Raw genomic sequence first — 12,913 nt, forward strand, 5'->3', positions numbered from 1 at the left:
GGCCTATATATGATTCCCATAATGATCCTTTACCCTTGCAGTCTCTTAACTCCACCCACAAAGATTCTACATTCTCTGACTCTATGTTACCTCTTTCTAAAGACTCAATTCCACCTCTTACCAATAAAGTCACACCACTGCCTATGCCTTCCTGCCTGTCCTTTCAATATAAAGTATATCCTTTGATGTTAAACTCCCAGCTATGATCTTCTTTCAGCCACAACTGTGGTGCCCACAACGTCATACTGACCAATTTAATTGCACCATGAGTTCATCCACCTTATTCTGAATGCTATGGGCATTTAAATACAGCATCTTTGGTCCTGCATTCTGTGCCCTTATGAATTTTGCCTCTGTGGTACAACTCTGCTCTGTATGCAGTTGTACCCAATCATTGGGATGTCCTTCCTTGCATTCATATTACATATTACATCATCTATCTGTAAACCTGCTGGCTCACCTTCAGCTCTATTATACTGATTCCCATCCACCTGCCATATTAGTTTAAACCAGCGGTCCCCAACCACCGGGCCATGGACCGGTACCGGGCCGCAAAGCATGTGCTACCGGGCCGCGAGGAAATGATATGATTTGGCGATATGAGTCAGCTGCACCTTTCCTCATTTCCTATCATGCCCACTGTTGAGCTTGAACACACACGAGCTCATTACCCACGCGTCATCCATGTCAGCGCGGGAAGGAGATCAACTCCTCGAGCTTGCAAATGACGGTGGGCTGAAAAGTATATTTGACATAACAGCTCTGCTGGCATTCTGGATCAAAGTCAAGGCTAAATATCCTGAGATAGCCACGAAAGCACTGAAAACGTTGCTTCCATTTCCAACATATCTCTGCAATGAATGCAACGAAAACTAAATTGCGGAATAGACTGGACATAAGGAACCCCTTTCTAGTACCGCTATCTCCCACCAGCCCTCGATGGGATCGTCTTGTTGCAGGGAAACAAGTATTCAGCACAGAGCTCCCACTGATTCAGCGATATTGGTACGTTGCAATGATTTTATATGTTCATACAGGGAAAATATGCGCTGTGTGTTTAATATCCAAACGTTACTTAAAATGTTATGATGCTATTGACTTATAAGTGACTGATATAACCATATAACAATTACAGCACAGAAACAGGCCATCTCTGCCTTTCTAGTCCGTACCCAATGTTACTCACACCTAGTCCCACCGACCTGCAGTCAGCCCATAACCCTCCATTCCTTTCCTGTCCATATACCTATCCAATTTTTCTTTAAATGATAATATCGAACCTGCCTCTACCACTTCTACTGGAGGTTCGTTCAACACTTACTTCAAGCTCCCCTGTCCTCCCCTGTTAATTCACTTATCACTATATTCATGCGAAGAAAATATGCGCTGTGTGTTTAATATTAAATTCGTTAGATAAACCCTTTTAGAAACTAAATTGAGTCTATTAGCCATTTATCACCTATATTCTGGTCGTGATTAACACCCTCCCCCCCAACCCCGAACAGAATCACCAAAATCAATTTGCAGAAAAGAAATCGGCACGTGCACGCATGTGCACACAGGTGCCCGCGCAAGGCTTCATGGTCATTGTAGTCTTTCTCGGGGTAAGCACAACGTATTTGACTTCTACTCTTGTCTGTTGGCAACCCTACCCCACCCCCCTCCAGTCAGCCAGTCCGCAAGAATATTGTCAATATGAAACCGGTCCGCAGTGCAAAAAAGTTTGGGGACCCCTGGTTTAAACCACTCCTAACAGCTCCAGCAAACCTGTTCGCAAGGATATTGGTCCCCCTCAGATTCGAGGCAACTAGTCCCTTGTGTACAGGTCACACCTGCCCCAGAAGAGGTCCCAATGATCCTGAAATCTGAATCCCTACTCCCTGCTCTAATTCTTCAGCCATGCATTTATCCACCACCTCACTCTATTCCTATCCTCACTGTTGCGTGGCACAGGCAGCAATCCCAAGCTTACTACCCTTGAGGTCCTGCTTCTCATCTTCCTTCCTAATTCCCTATATTCTGTTTACAGGACCTCCTCCCTTTTTCTGCCTATGTCATTGGTACCAATATATACCACAACCTCTGGATGCTCACTCTCCCTTTCCAGAATATTGTGGACATGTTCAAAAACATCACGGACCCTGGCATCTGGGAGGCAAACTATGATGTGTTTCCTTTTCATGTCCACAGAATCGCTCACCTGTCCCCCTAAGGAGGGCGGACAAGATGGTGGCGCGACACAGCACGTGCGGCCGTTCCGAATGATATCGATTATGTGTTAACTAGGGGGCCGTGAACAATCCGGATTTGATGGAGACAGCTGTGAGAAGCACGGAGGAACACCTGGAGTAACTCCTGAAATGCCTGCTTCACTGTCGCTGCTACTGTGCGATCGAGAATCTCTGGAGACGAAGGCCCCAAATCCTCGGTTTTGCCTATTGCCCGTTGCCGGGGCTGGGGTCAAAGCGCTCGGCAGATATGTTGCTCGGTGCTCAGTGTCGGAGAGCTGGTCAGAGGCTCATAGTTTTTGGATTGACTCAGATTCAAACTCTGGTTGGATGCTTCCAGGATGCTGCATCGGCAAGTTGGCGGCGCTGTTGGTTTACTGTCTGCGTGAGATGATGGGACTTTCGAGAGACTTTGAGACTTTTACCGTGCCATGGTCTGTTATCATCAAATTACGGTATTGCTTTGCACTATTGTAACTATATGTTATAATTACGTGGTTTTTGTTAGTTTTTAAGTCGGTTTGTCATGTGTTTTCGTGATATCATTCTGGAAAAACATTATATCATTTCTTAATGCATGCACTACTAAACGACAATAAAAGAGGACTACCTGTCCTCATAATCTAGTCTAATCTAATCTAACTACAGAGTCCCCAAATACTGCTGCCATCCTCTTCAGTTTCCTGCCCTTGAGCCACAGGGCCGGACTCAGTACAGAGACATGACCACTGCTGCTTACCCCAGGTAGGTCATGACCTTGGAAGCAGTTATGATTTTTCAGCTGTATCAGGCTGAAAGGGGAATATTTAATTGTATCCATTAAACTTCACTGCACGTGATTGCCTTCAAGGAAGTAGATCCAGAAAATGGGTACAATTAGAACATTTCAAAGAAATTTTAAATGGGAAAGGTTTAGATGGATGTGGGCAAAATAGAAGTACAGTAAAATGGAACTAGCTCAGGAAGACCTATTGATTGGTATGGGCTGAAGGATCTGTTTCCTTGTTGTATAACTGATTCTAGAACTCTATTCATCTGGCATACTCTGAACTTTGGTTGTGCCAGACCAGCATATTATTCAAACCCTGATATATTTATTTTATTAGTAATCCAATAGACTTTTTGTTCATTTTTTAAAAAAGATTTTACATGGTAACATTTCAGTAAACCTAGTAATTTTTAAGGGAGCCCCAGAAACAGCATCAGGAAAGTTTCAAGTGAAGACAACTAACAGAACAGAGTGAGTTTTTTTTTTAAGTAAGCACTGGAACTGGTACCCTGGCAAGTGAACAGGGAATAGGGAAACTGGGGCCCTGTGTTTGTAGATGCAAATCAAAAACTGGGGAGCAGAAGCTGGACCATTAAGATTTCCAAATGGTGGATAGCAGATTACTGCAATTTTACTTAAGCCCTCAATTGTCACAAATAGAACAGTAGCTTAGATACGATTTATCACATTGCTGTTTGTAAGTCCTTAACGTGTAAACATTATTGGTGATAGTTTTTCTACTAAATAATCAGATATTTTTCAGCTTTAGGAGGTAAGGAGGTGAAATTTTCTACATCAACACAAACATGTGGAATTAAGTACGAGTTACAACAAAACCGCTAACAGAAACCAGCTGTATCTTGTGGAGCAAAGGAAATTGTCCTCCCACAATACATTTTGGATAATTTAAAGGCATGAACTGTTAAGACCTTTGATATGCATTAAGCTGACTTGTAGCATTTGGCTGATTTCATTTTTAAAGTATTTTTTGTGTAAATTATTTTATATTAAGGGAAAAACCTCATTTACTTTTTTTAAAAGCTTGACCAAAACGCCAAAAAATTCTGCTCAATTTTCTCACTGATTGTCATGAGCATTCACTGCAACGGAATTTACAATGAAATATAGGAAATTACTCTATTATAAAATGATACAGAAATTTCAATTTTAACTGGAGAGATTAACAAAAGAAAGGATCTGTTTCCTCCTTCAGGACTCAAAATATGCAGACTCTGATGGGAAGCATGAAAATACTGACCTCAGCATAGCAGTCATGTAAGCTGCATTTCAGATGTTAAATATTAATTGTGCACACACTAAAATACAGAATTTAATGAAGTTTCTTCATACGTATTGCATAGTTACTAGAAAACTCATTTGTCCTCAAATCTCTACTTGTGCCTGCCTTGAATGAAAGCCGATGGGTGAGGTAAATGCCTGAAAAGAATTACCCCTTAAATTACATGGTCAACAGAGGAGGTAGTTACTTCATCTCCCCACCCCCCCCCCCACCACTTCTTGGCACTACAAAACCCTTGGGTACACTCCATCAATTATCAGGCCTTTATTACCCAAGGTATGTTAAATGACCATTCTAGTCAATGAAACTATTAACATGAAAATATATGCGTATACCATCACAAACAAGAGAAAATCTGCAGATGCTGGAAATCCAAGCAACACACACAATTTGTGAGAGAAACTGAGCAGGCCAGGTAGCATCTACAGAAAGAGTACAGTCGACGTTTTGGACCAAGACCCTTCAGCATGACTAGAGAAAAAAAGATGAGGAGTAGAGTTAAAAGGTGGGGGAGGGGAGGGAGAAACACAAGGTGATAGCTGAAACCGGGAGGGGAGGGATGAAGTAAAGAGCTGGGAAGTTGTTGGTGAAAGAGATACAGAGCTGGAGAAGGGGGGAATCCAACAGGACAGAACAGAAGGTCACGGAACAAAGAAAAGGAGTAGAAGCACCAGAGGAAAGTGATGGGCAGGCAAGGAGCAAGGAGATAAGGTGAGAGAGGGTGGGGGGGGGTGGGCATTACTGGAAGTTTGAGAAATTGATGTTCATGCCATCAGCTTGGAGGCTACCCAGATGGAATACAAGGTGTTGCTCCTCCAACTCGAGTGTGACCTCATCGCGACAGTAGAGGAGGCCATGGATGGACATGTCGAAATAAGAATAGGAAGTGGAGTTAAAGTGTGTGGCCACTGAGAGATCTCACTTTTTCTGGTGGATAGAGTGCAGGTGCTTGGCGAAGCGGTCTCCCAATCTACGTCATGTTTCATCGATATACGAGAGACCACACCGGGAGCACTGGACACAGTATATGACCCCAACAGTCTCACAGGTGGAGTGTTGCCTCACCTGGAAGGACTCTTTGAGGCCCTGAATGGTAGTGAGGGAGGATGTATAGGGGTAGGTGTAGCACTTGCTCCTCTTTCTTTACAGAAAAGCGCTTCCCTTCCTTCACCAACAACGCTGTCCTCAACTGCATCTATTCCTTTTCACACACGTCTGCTCTTACTCAATCCTCCTGCCACCCTACCAGGGATAGGGTTCCTCTTGTCTTCACCTACCACCCCACCAGCCTCCACGTCCTGTACGTAGTTCTCTGCAACTTCCACCATCTCCAACAGGATCCCACCACCAAGCACATCTTTCCCTCACCCCCACTTTCTGCAGGGATCGCTCCCTACGCAACTTCCTTGTCCATTCATCCCTCCCCACTGATCTCACTCCTGGCACTTATCCTCGCAAACGGAACAAATGGTACACCTGTCCCTACACCTCCTCTGTCACTACCATTCATGGCCCCAAACAGTTCTTCCAGGTGTGGCAACGCTTCACCTGTAAGACAGTTGGGGTCATATACTGTGTCCAGTGCTCCCGGTGTGGTCTCTTGTATTATCAGTGAGACCCAATGTAGATTGGGAGACTGCTTCAGCAAACGCCTGCACACCGTCCACCAGAATAAGCAGGATCTCCTAGTGGCCACCCTTTACTGTTGTGATGAGGCCACATTCAGGTTGGAGGAGCAACACCTTATATTCTGCCTGGGTAGCCTCCAGCCTGACAACATAAACATCAATTTTTTGAACTTCTGGTAATGCCCCCCTCCTTCACCATTCCCCATCCCCTTTTCCCTCTCTCACCTTATCTTCTTGCTTGCCCACCACCTCCCTTTGGCGCTCCTCCCTCTTTTCTTTCTTCCACGGCTTTCTGTCCTCTCCTATTAAATTTCCCCCTTTTCCAGCCCTGTACTCTTTCACCAATTAACTTCCCACCTCCTTACTTCACCCCTCCCTCTCCCAGTTTCACCTATCACCTTGTGTATCTCCCTCCTCTCCCTCCCACCTTTTAACTCTACTCCTCATTTTTTTTCTTCTCAGTCCTGCTGAAGGATCTCGGCCCAAAACGTCAACTTTTCCAAAGATGCTGCCTGGACTGCTGAGTTCCTCTAGAATTTTTGTGTTGCATACACCATCCTTGGACATATTCTGTTGGATTCAGTTATGACAAGTCATAGATCGTCATGTTGCCTGTTGCATGCATCACTCAGTACATATTTGCTTCTGTTTTGCAGCTTTGCCAGGCTACCATCTTAGGTTTAGGTATGGCTGGCATTAATCTTTGTTTGGCCTTTGACATTGCTTATTGAACTAGAACTGACGTCCTTGGTTGATGGTAAAAGTATTGCAAGGTCTTTTATTGTTTGGGTAGCAAGTTAAGACCATGTGTATCATGGATTGTCAGTTTTCAGCTCCTAGATATGTAATGAATCTACCCTATTTAGCATGATTGTTATACCACAAACATAATGAAAAGTGTTCCCAATGTGACAATGGAGCTTTGTCTCTCAAGAAACTGACTGATGTTGATTTTGACTAGTACTACCATACACTGATTCACCTGCAACAGGTAGAAAGGAAAGGGCATGGTCAAATGGGAATCTTTCTCACATTAGTTCACTCATAATTTGTTGCAAATTCTTTGGAGGCGTTGTCTTTCTGGACTTGACTGTCTTTGCTGAGTGGCCTAAGATTTCTTCTAAATATTGTTCAACATAGAGTTACTAATCCTTTTGCTGAGGAAGGATGGTAGGAGATAACCATCAGGAAATTCCTTTGACCATGATTGACCTGACTCTAAGCAACTTCATGTGTGCCAAACTACATATAGCCAATGCAATATGTAGTGGATAAGTTTGTCTTTTGGGACAGAATATACATGTGTATTGAATGATACAATCTAGGATCTTGTTGTGCTTTCAGAATCATATGTTGCAACTAATATCAAGCCACACTAGTCTGTGAAAGCTCTCCAGATTTAGGCATTATTTCCCAGATGATTGTGAGCTGGGTGGAATGGCTAGTTTTATTCTTTAATGCACTATTTTTGAAACAGCAAATGGCTTTTTAGGCAACTTGAGAGGGTCATCATCATCAGGTGCCATGCCCAGTTTGAGCTTTGACTGCCATGGCCCACACACTCCTGTTTCGGGTCAAGTGGATCAGTTTATTGGTATTCATTTCCAGTTCTCTGGCTGCTGTCTCCATCACCATTTGTCTTTGTCTTCCTCTTGCTTTCTTCCCTTCAATCTTTCCCATAATTACCGTGCATTCTAACTCCTCTTTCCTAATCACATGTCCAATGAAGTTACGTTGCCTTTTCATGATCTCATACATTATTTCTCTTTTTGTGTTTGCTCTGTTCATGACATCCTCGTTAGATATTTATTTCGTCCATGATATTCTTTGCATCCTCCTCAAAAACCACATCTCTGCTGCTACAATTCGTTTCCTCATGTTACTAGGTATTGTCCAACATTCTGAGCCATATAACATAACTGGATAAACTTAACATTTCAGTACTCTGAGGCTGGTTGTCATGCCTAGTTTAGTATTGGTCAGTAGACTCTTCATTCTCATAAAGGTGTTTTTCGCCATCCCTATTCTTCTTTTGATGTCCATGTCACACCTGCCATCTGATGTCACCCAGCTTCCTAAGTAGCAAAAGTTCTGTAATTGTTTTATGTCTTCCCCGTTTATTCCCAACTCTGAGGCGGGTTGTCATGCCTAGTTTAGTATTGGTCAGTATACTCTTCTTTCTCGTGAAGGTGTCTTTTGGCTCAACAGGCGTCGGCATAAACAGGCAGAGGCGAGGGTAGGTTCCGAATTTCAGTCCTGGGTATGACTCCAAACTGCAACCAGTGATGAGGCTCTGACTGGGGACTTAGAGAGCTTTGGGGAAAGTGGAGTTATCTCTTAGTCATTCATTGCTCCCAGGGCCGCTCTGACCCGGAACGGTAGCACCTGCAAGGGTTCCTGCTGAGAGGGTAGACAGGATTTTGTCCAGTGAAATCCCTGTGGCCCTACTACATCTTGACATGAAAAATGTCAAAAAGTTAAAAAGCTGATAAATTCTTGGAACTGCCTCATGCCTCTGCATTACCAAAGCTTAGGACCACAAAAGTCAATGTTAAAGAATTTGCGGTATCTTCAGTCAGCAGTGCCAACTGGATGATTCATTCTGACTTCCTCCTGAAGCCCACCCATTACAAAAACTAGTACCATAGATTCAGGTTAATTGGGACACATTTTGGCCCAATTGAGCAGCTGCCCCGATTAGCCGAAGTTTCATGGAAATAGTATAAAAAAATGACAAACTGTTTATCCAAGTACCAAATTATGTATTTAAATGAAATACAAAACAAATTAGAACACTATTAATACTATTACAGTACTATAAGACTGTATTAGTTCCTAATAGTTACCCTTGTGGAATCTAAATCAGTGTAGGCCTCTGTGTTCTATTGATTGACTGTAAATGAACAAAACCAGTGAAGACACCTAGTGCAGATGACTGCCTTCATACAATACTTTTGATGATTGCGTCCTCAAAATCTTCTTTTTCATTGTAACATTCAAGATGATTGTCAATACCTTCAAATTCTTTGTGGTTCCTAACTTGAAGTTGTGAAATTGTTTCACTTTCACTTCCAGTCATTTCTGGTATCTCCAAGCCTGGATGTTTGAAACCACAGTGAACAAAACAATTCTGAATTGCATTACTGCTTATTTCTTGCCAACTATCAGTGACAAAAATCACTGCTTTTTGAACACAAACGCACACAACTAACATTACTTAAAAACTGTTCTCTTTAAGCACAGTATAATGTCTAACAGCTACACAAGGGCATGTGACTGATATTAGTTAGAAACTGTTCGGCAACAGTCTCCTATCCCAATTAAGAGGTATAGTGTCCCAAATAAATGAAAAGGAATCACAGCTATTTTCTTGATTAGTTTTTATTCTTTAAGAGTTGTCTCAAAAAAGCTGCTGCCCTGATTAAATAATGGCCAACTAAACTGGGATCCACAGTGTTCATACAATTTACCGCATTCTACATAACATGAAGAAAAATCTCACAGCAGTAGATACAGGAAAGATGATTGTATCCCTGAGGACTTGTACTCCAGAACCAGTTGCAACCCTATGCACTTGCATCTACTGTCCCTGCTTTGATAAAAGGAGAATCAAGATACAATATCAACTAAGTGACACAGGTTTAAAGACTATGTAAATACAGAGGAATATGGGTATACATCTGTACAAATACTCAAGGCGCAGTATAGATTGCAAGAGTATTTGGTAAAAGCACATTGTGTCCTGAGATTCATAAACAGAAGCACACAGCATAAAGTTAAATCTGTCCAAAATACAATTAGAATATTGAGTTCAACTCTTGGGTCTATTGCTTAGGAATAATATAAAAGTCAGAAATGGAAGGGACAGCTGAAAAGATTTACTAGCATGATTCTGAGGATAAGAAAATTGATCCAAGAAGCTTAAATAAGGAGTACAAGACAAAGAGACTGGTTTAGATAGAGTAAAGGGAAGCTCATCCTATCAGTGGATAGTTCAGGGAACCAAAGATATGGGTTTAAAATTATACTGTAGATAAAATGTTTATGTGGGATGTATAGAGAAACTATGCTTGTAACCTGGATTTAAATGCCTGTAACATTAGTGAACTGTCAGAGTTTCACTGCAAAATTTGATTGTGACTAGCACTGATGAATCTGTGGAACAATTTGTACATTAGTTTCCTGCTGCTTATAAGTGCCATCAAAGAAGAATTGCAGAAAATAATTTGCAAGGTAGCATAGACTCAAAGAGCTGAAAAGACCTCCTTCCATACAGCAACAATTCCATACTTCCATGTAGAAAATGGTACAAATATACCTGCCCAAAAGAGGCAAGGCAGTTTCCAGTCAAGCAGTTAAATCTTAACCATTAGCAAAGTGATGGAAGGTGATGGACATTATCATCATCAGGTAGCACTTACCCATTGACAATAATCAGTTTAGAATTCACCACAGCAGGACTAGATCAATCCATCTCTTGTCACTGCTGTACCATTCAAATAAGACTGAATTTTATGTATATTCATTTCTCATTCTTCTAAACTTGAGAGCATAAGTCCACCCTACTTCATCTTTCCCATACAACAGACCTGCCATCTTAGAAATTAATCTGGTGAATTTGGCTAAACTCTACCATAATACATCCTTTCTAGGGTAGTGAGACCAGTTCTTTGCACAATTTTCCAGAAGTGGTCTCGTGAGAGAGTGATATACTTACAGTAAAACATTTGTACTCAAACCCTCTTACAAAAAAGGTTAACAAACCAGTTTCCTTCCTAAATGTTGTGGCGGCATGTTAAATTACAGGAGTTAGAAAAAATATTCAGCTACCACTTTTCAATCTCTCATTTAAATAAATAACATTACTAGTTGATGATGTCACATTCCTCTACATTATATTTCATCAGCCACATTCTCACCCACTCACTGAGCCTTTATAAACCCAGCTACCCCTGCCCCAGATCTTCACCACAATTTTCTCACAACCCAATTTGCCATCCAATTTTTAGCTAATTCAACAGCAGATTTGGATATACTGTACAGTGGATTCCGGTTAATTGGGACACATTGGAACCGGTACATTTTGGCCCAATTAAATGGCTGTCCCAATTAGCCAAAGTTTCATGGAAATAGTTAAAAAGGTATAAAAGGGTAACACAACAAATTATTTAAATGAAATACAGAACAAACTAGAACACTACAAATACGACTACAGTGCTATAAAACTGTCTATTAGTTCCTAATAGTTATCAAGCGAAGAATTAACACGCTGTGGTGTTCTTTTGATTGACTGCAACACAGAACAAAATCAGCGCTTATACCAAGTGCCTTCATACAATGCTTTTGATGACTGCATCCTCAAAGTCTTCATTTTGATTGTAACATTCAAGGTGAGTACAAATATCTTCAAATTCTTTGTAGTTCCTAACTTGAAGTAGTAAAATCATTTCATTTTCACTCCCGACCATTTCTGCCATCTCCAAGCCTGAATGCTCGAAACTGCAATGAGCAAAACAGTTCTGAATTGTCTTACTGCTTATTTCTCACCAACTATCAGTGCCAAAAATCACTGCTTTTTGAAGACAAACACACACAGTTGACGCTATTTAAAAACCATTCGCTCTAAGCACAGTGTAATGTCTAACAGCCACACAAGTGCACATGACTGATGCTAGTTAGAAACTGTTTGGAAACAGTCACTTGTCCCAATGAAATGGCATAATGACCCAAAAAAGGGAATCCCAGCTATTTTCTCAATTAGTAGTTGTTCTTTAGGAGTTGTTCCAATAGGCAGTTGCCCCGATTAACGAATAACCCAGTTAACTGGAATCTACTGCACTTACACATGGTCCCCTCATCCAAATCACTGGCATAGATGCTGACCAACTCAAGCTAAAAAGCTCTTATGTGTTACCTCATTGAACAACTTTTGAAGGTCCATTTATCTCTTTCTATTCTTATTAAGTATCCTGTTGTCATTTCTTTAATAATAGATTATTGTATTTTCCCTACCATTGAAATCAAGCAAATAGGTCTGGTGTTCCTTGTTTTCTCTTTATCTCCTTTATAATATATTTTCTGTCTACCAATCTTTGGAACCATTCTAAAATCTGCGGAATTTTAGATGTACTGATTGCCAACTTCTATCTCCATTACCACATCTTTGTATGCAAGTCATTGGTCCTGACAATTAATTGGCACCAGTCACACTAATTTACCCCAAATTTATTTTTTATAAACTGAAGCCAATTTCAGTCAACTTTTCATTCACTCTAGGCCTAATGTTATCTAGAAAATTTTCTGCCTCTTTCTATAAAGTGAGACATAAAAATATTTCTCAGCCATTCTTTCACTTGCAAATATGCTTTCACCACATCTGCAATTTGTAAGGGACTCAGAGCAACTTTTACTCATCCTTCCTCTTTAGATAACAGAAGAAGCCTTTTACACATTCCAGTCCTATTACTACTTTGGCCAACACACAGATGAAAGAGCAAAAGTCTAGACAATAATTTAAACAGATATAAATGATAAACAAGGAGAAAATTCACCATTGGCTGGAGTCATATCCCATACATAGAAAGAAAAGTTGTGCTTGCTGGATTTCAATCTGAGCCATGGACAAGAGATCCCCAAAGTAATGTCCTTGATCCAAACATGATCAGATGTGTCATCATCTCTGCCACAATTATTCTAAACATGGTGGGTGACGCACCTGGTGGACTATTCTTCTCCCTATATATTCACAACTGTGTGGCCAGATTCTGCTCTAACTCCATCTACAAGTTCGCCAATGATGCCAACACAGTGGGCTGCATTTCAAATAATGATGATTTGTTGTGCAGTAAGGATATAGACAATTTAGTAACATGGTGTCATGACAACAACCTTTCTCTCAATATCAGAAACAGAATAGACTCGGGTCATTAACTTCAGGAAGAGAGCGGTGTATATGCTCCCGTTTACATCATTGATGCTGAGGTTGAGA

General features: G+C 41.2%; 1 protein-coding gene across 3 annotated transcripts in view; it reads right to left on the bottom strand.

The window, feature by feature from the left end:
- The window catches only part of LOC134360215 (regulator of microtubule dynamics protein 3-like), a 340,314-nt gene that overhangs the window by 185,700 nt on the left and 141,701 nt on the right, over positions 1–12,913 (bottom strand). The window lies entirely within an intron of this gene.

This window comes from Mobula hypostoma, chromosome 1, assembly GCF_963921235.1.
Source record: "Mobula hypostoma chromosome 1, sMobHyp1.1, whole genome shotgun sequence".
Lineage (NCBI taxonomy): Eukaryota > Metazoa > Chordata > Chondrichthyes > Myliobatiformes > Myliobatidae > Mobula > Mobula hypostoma.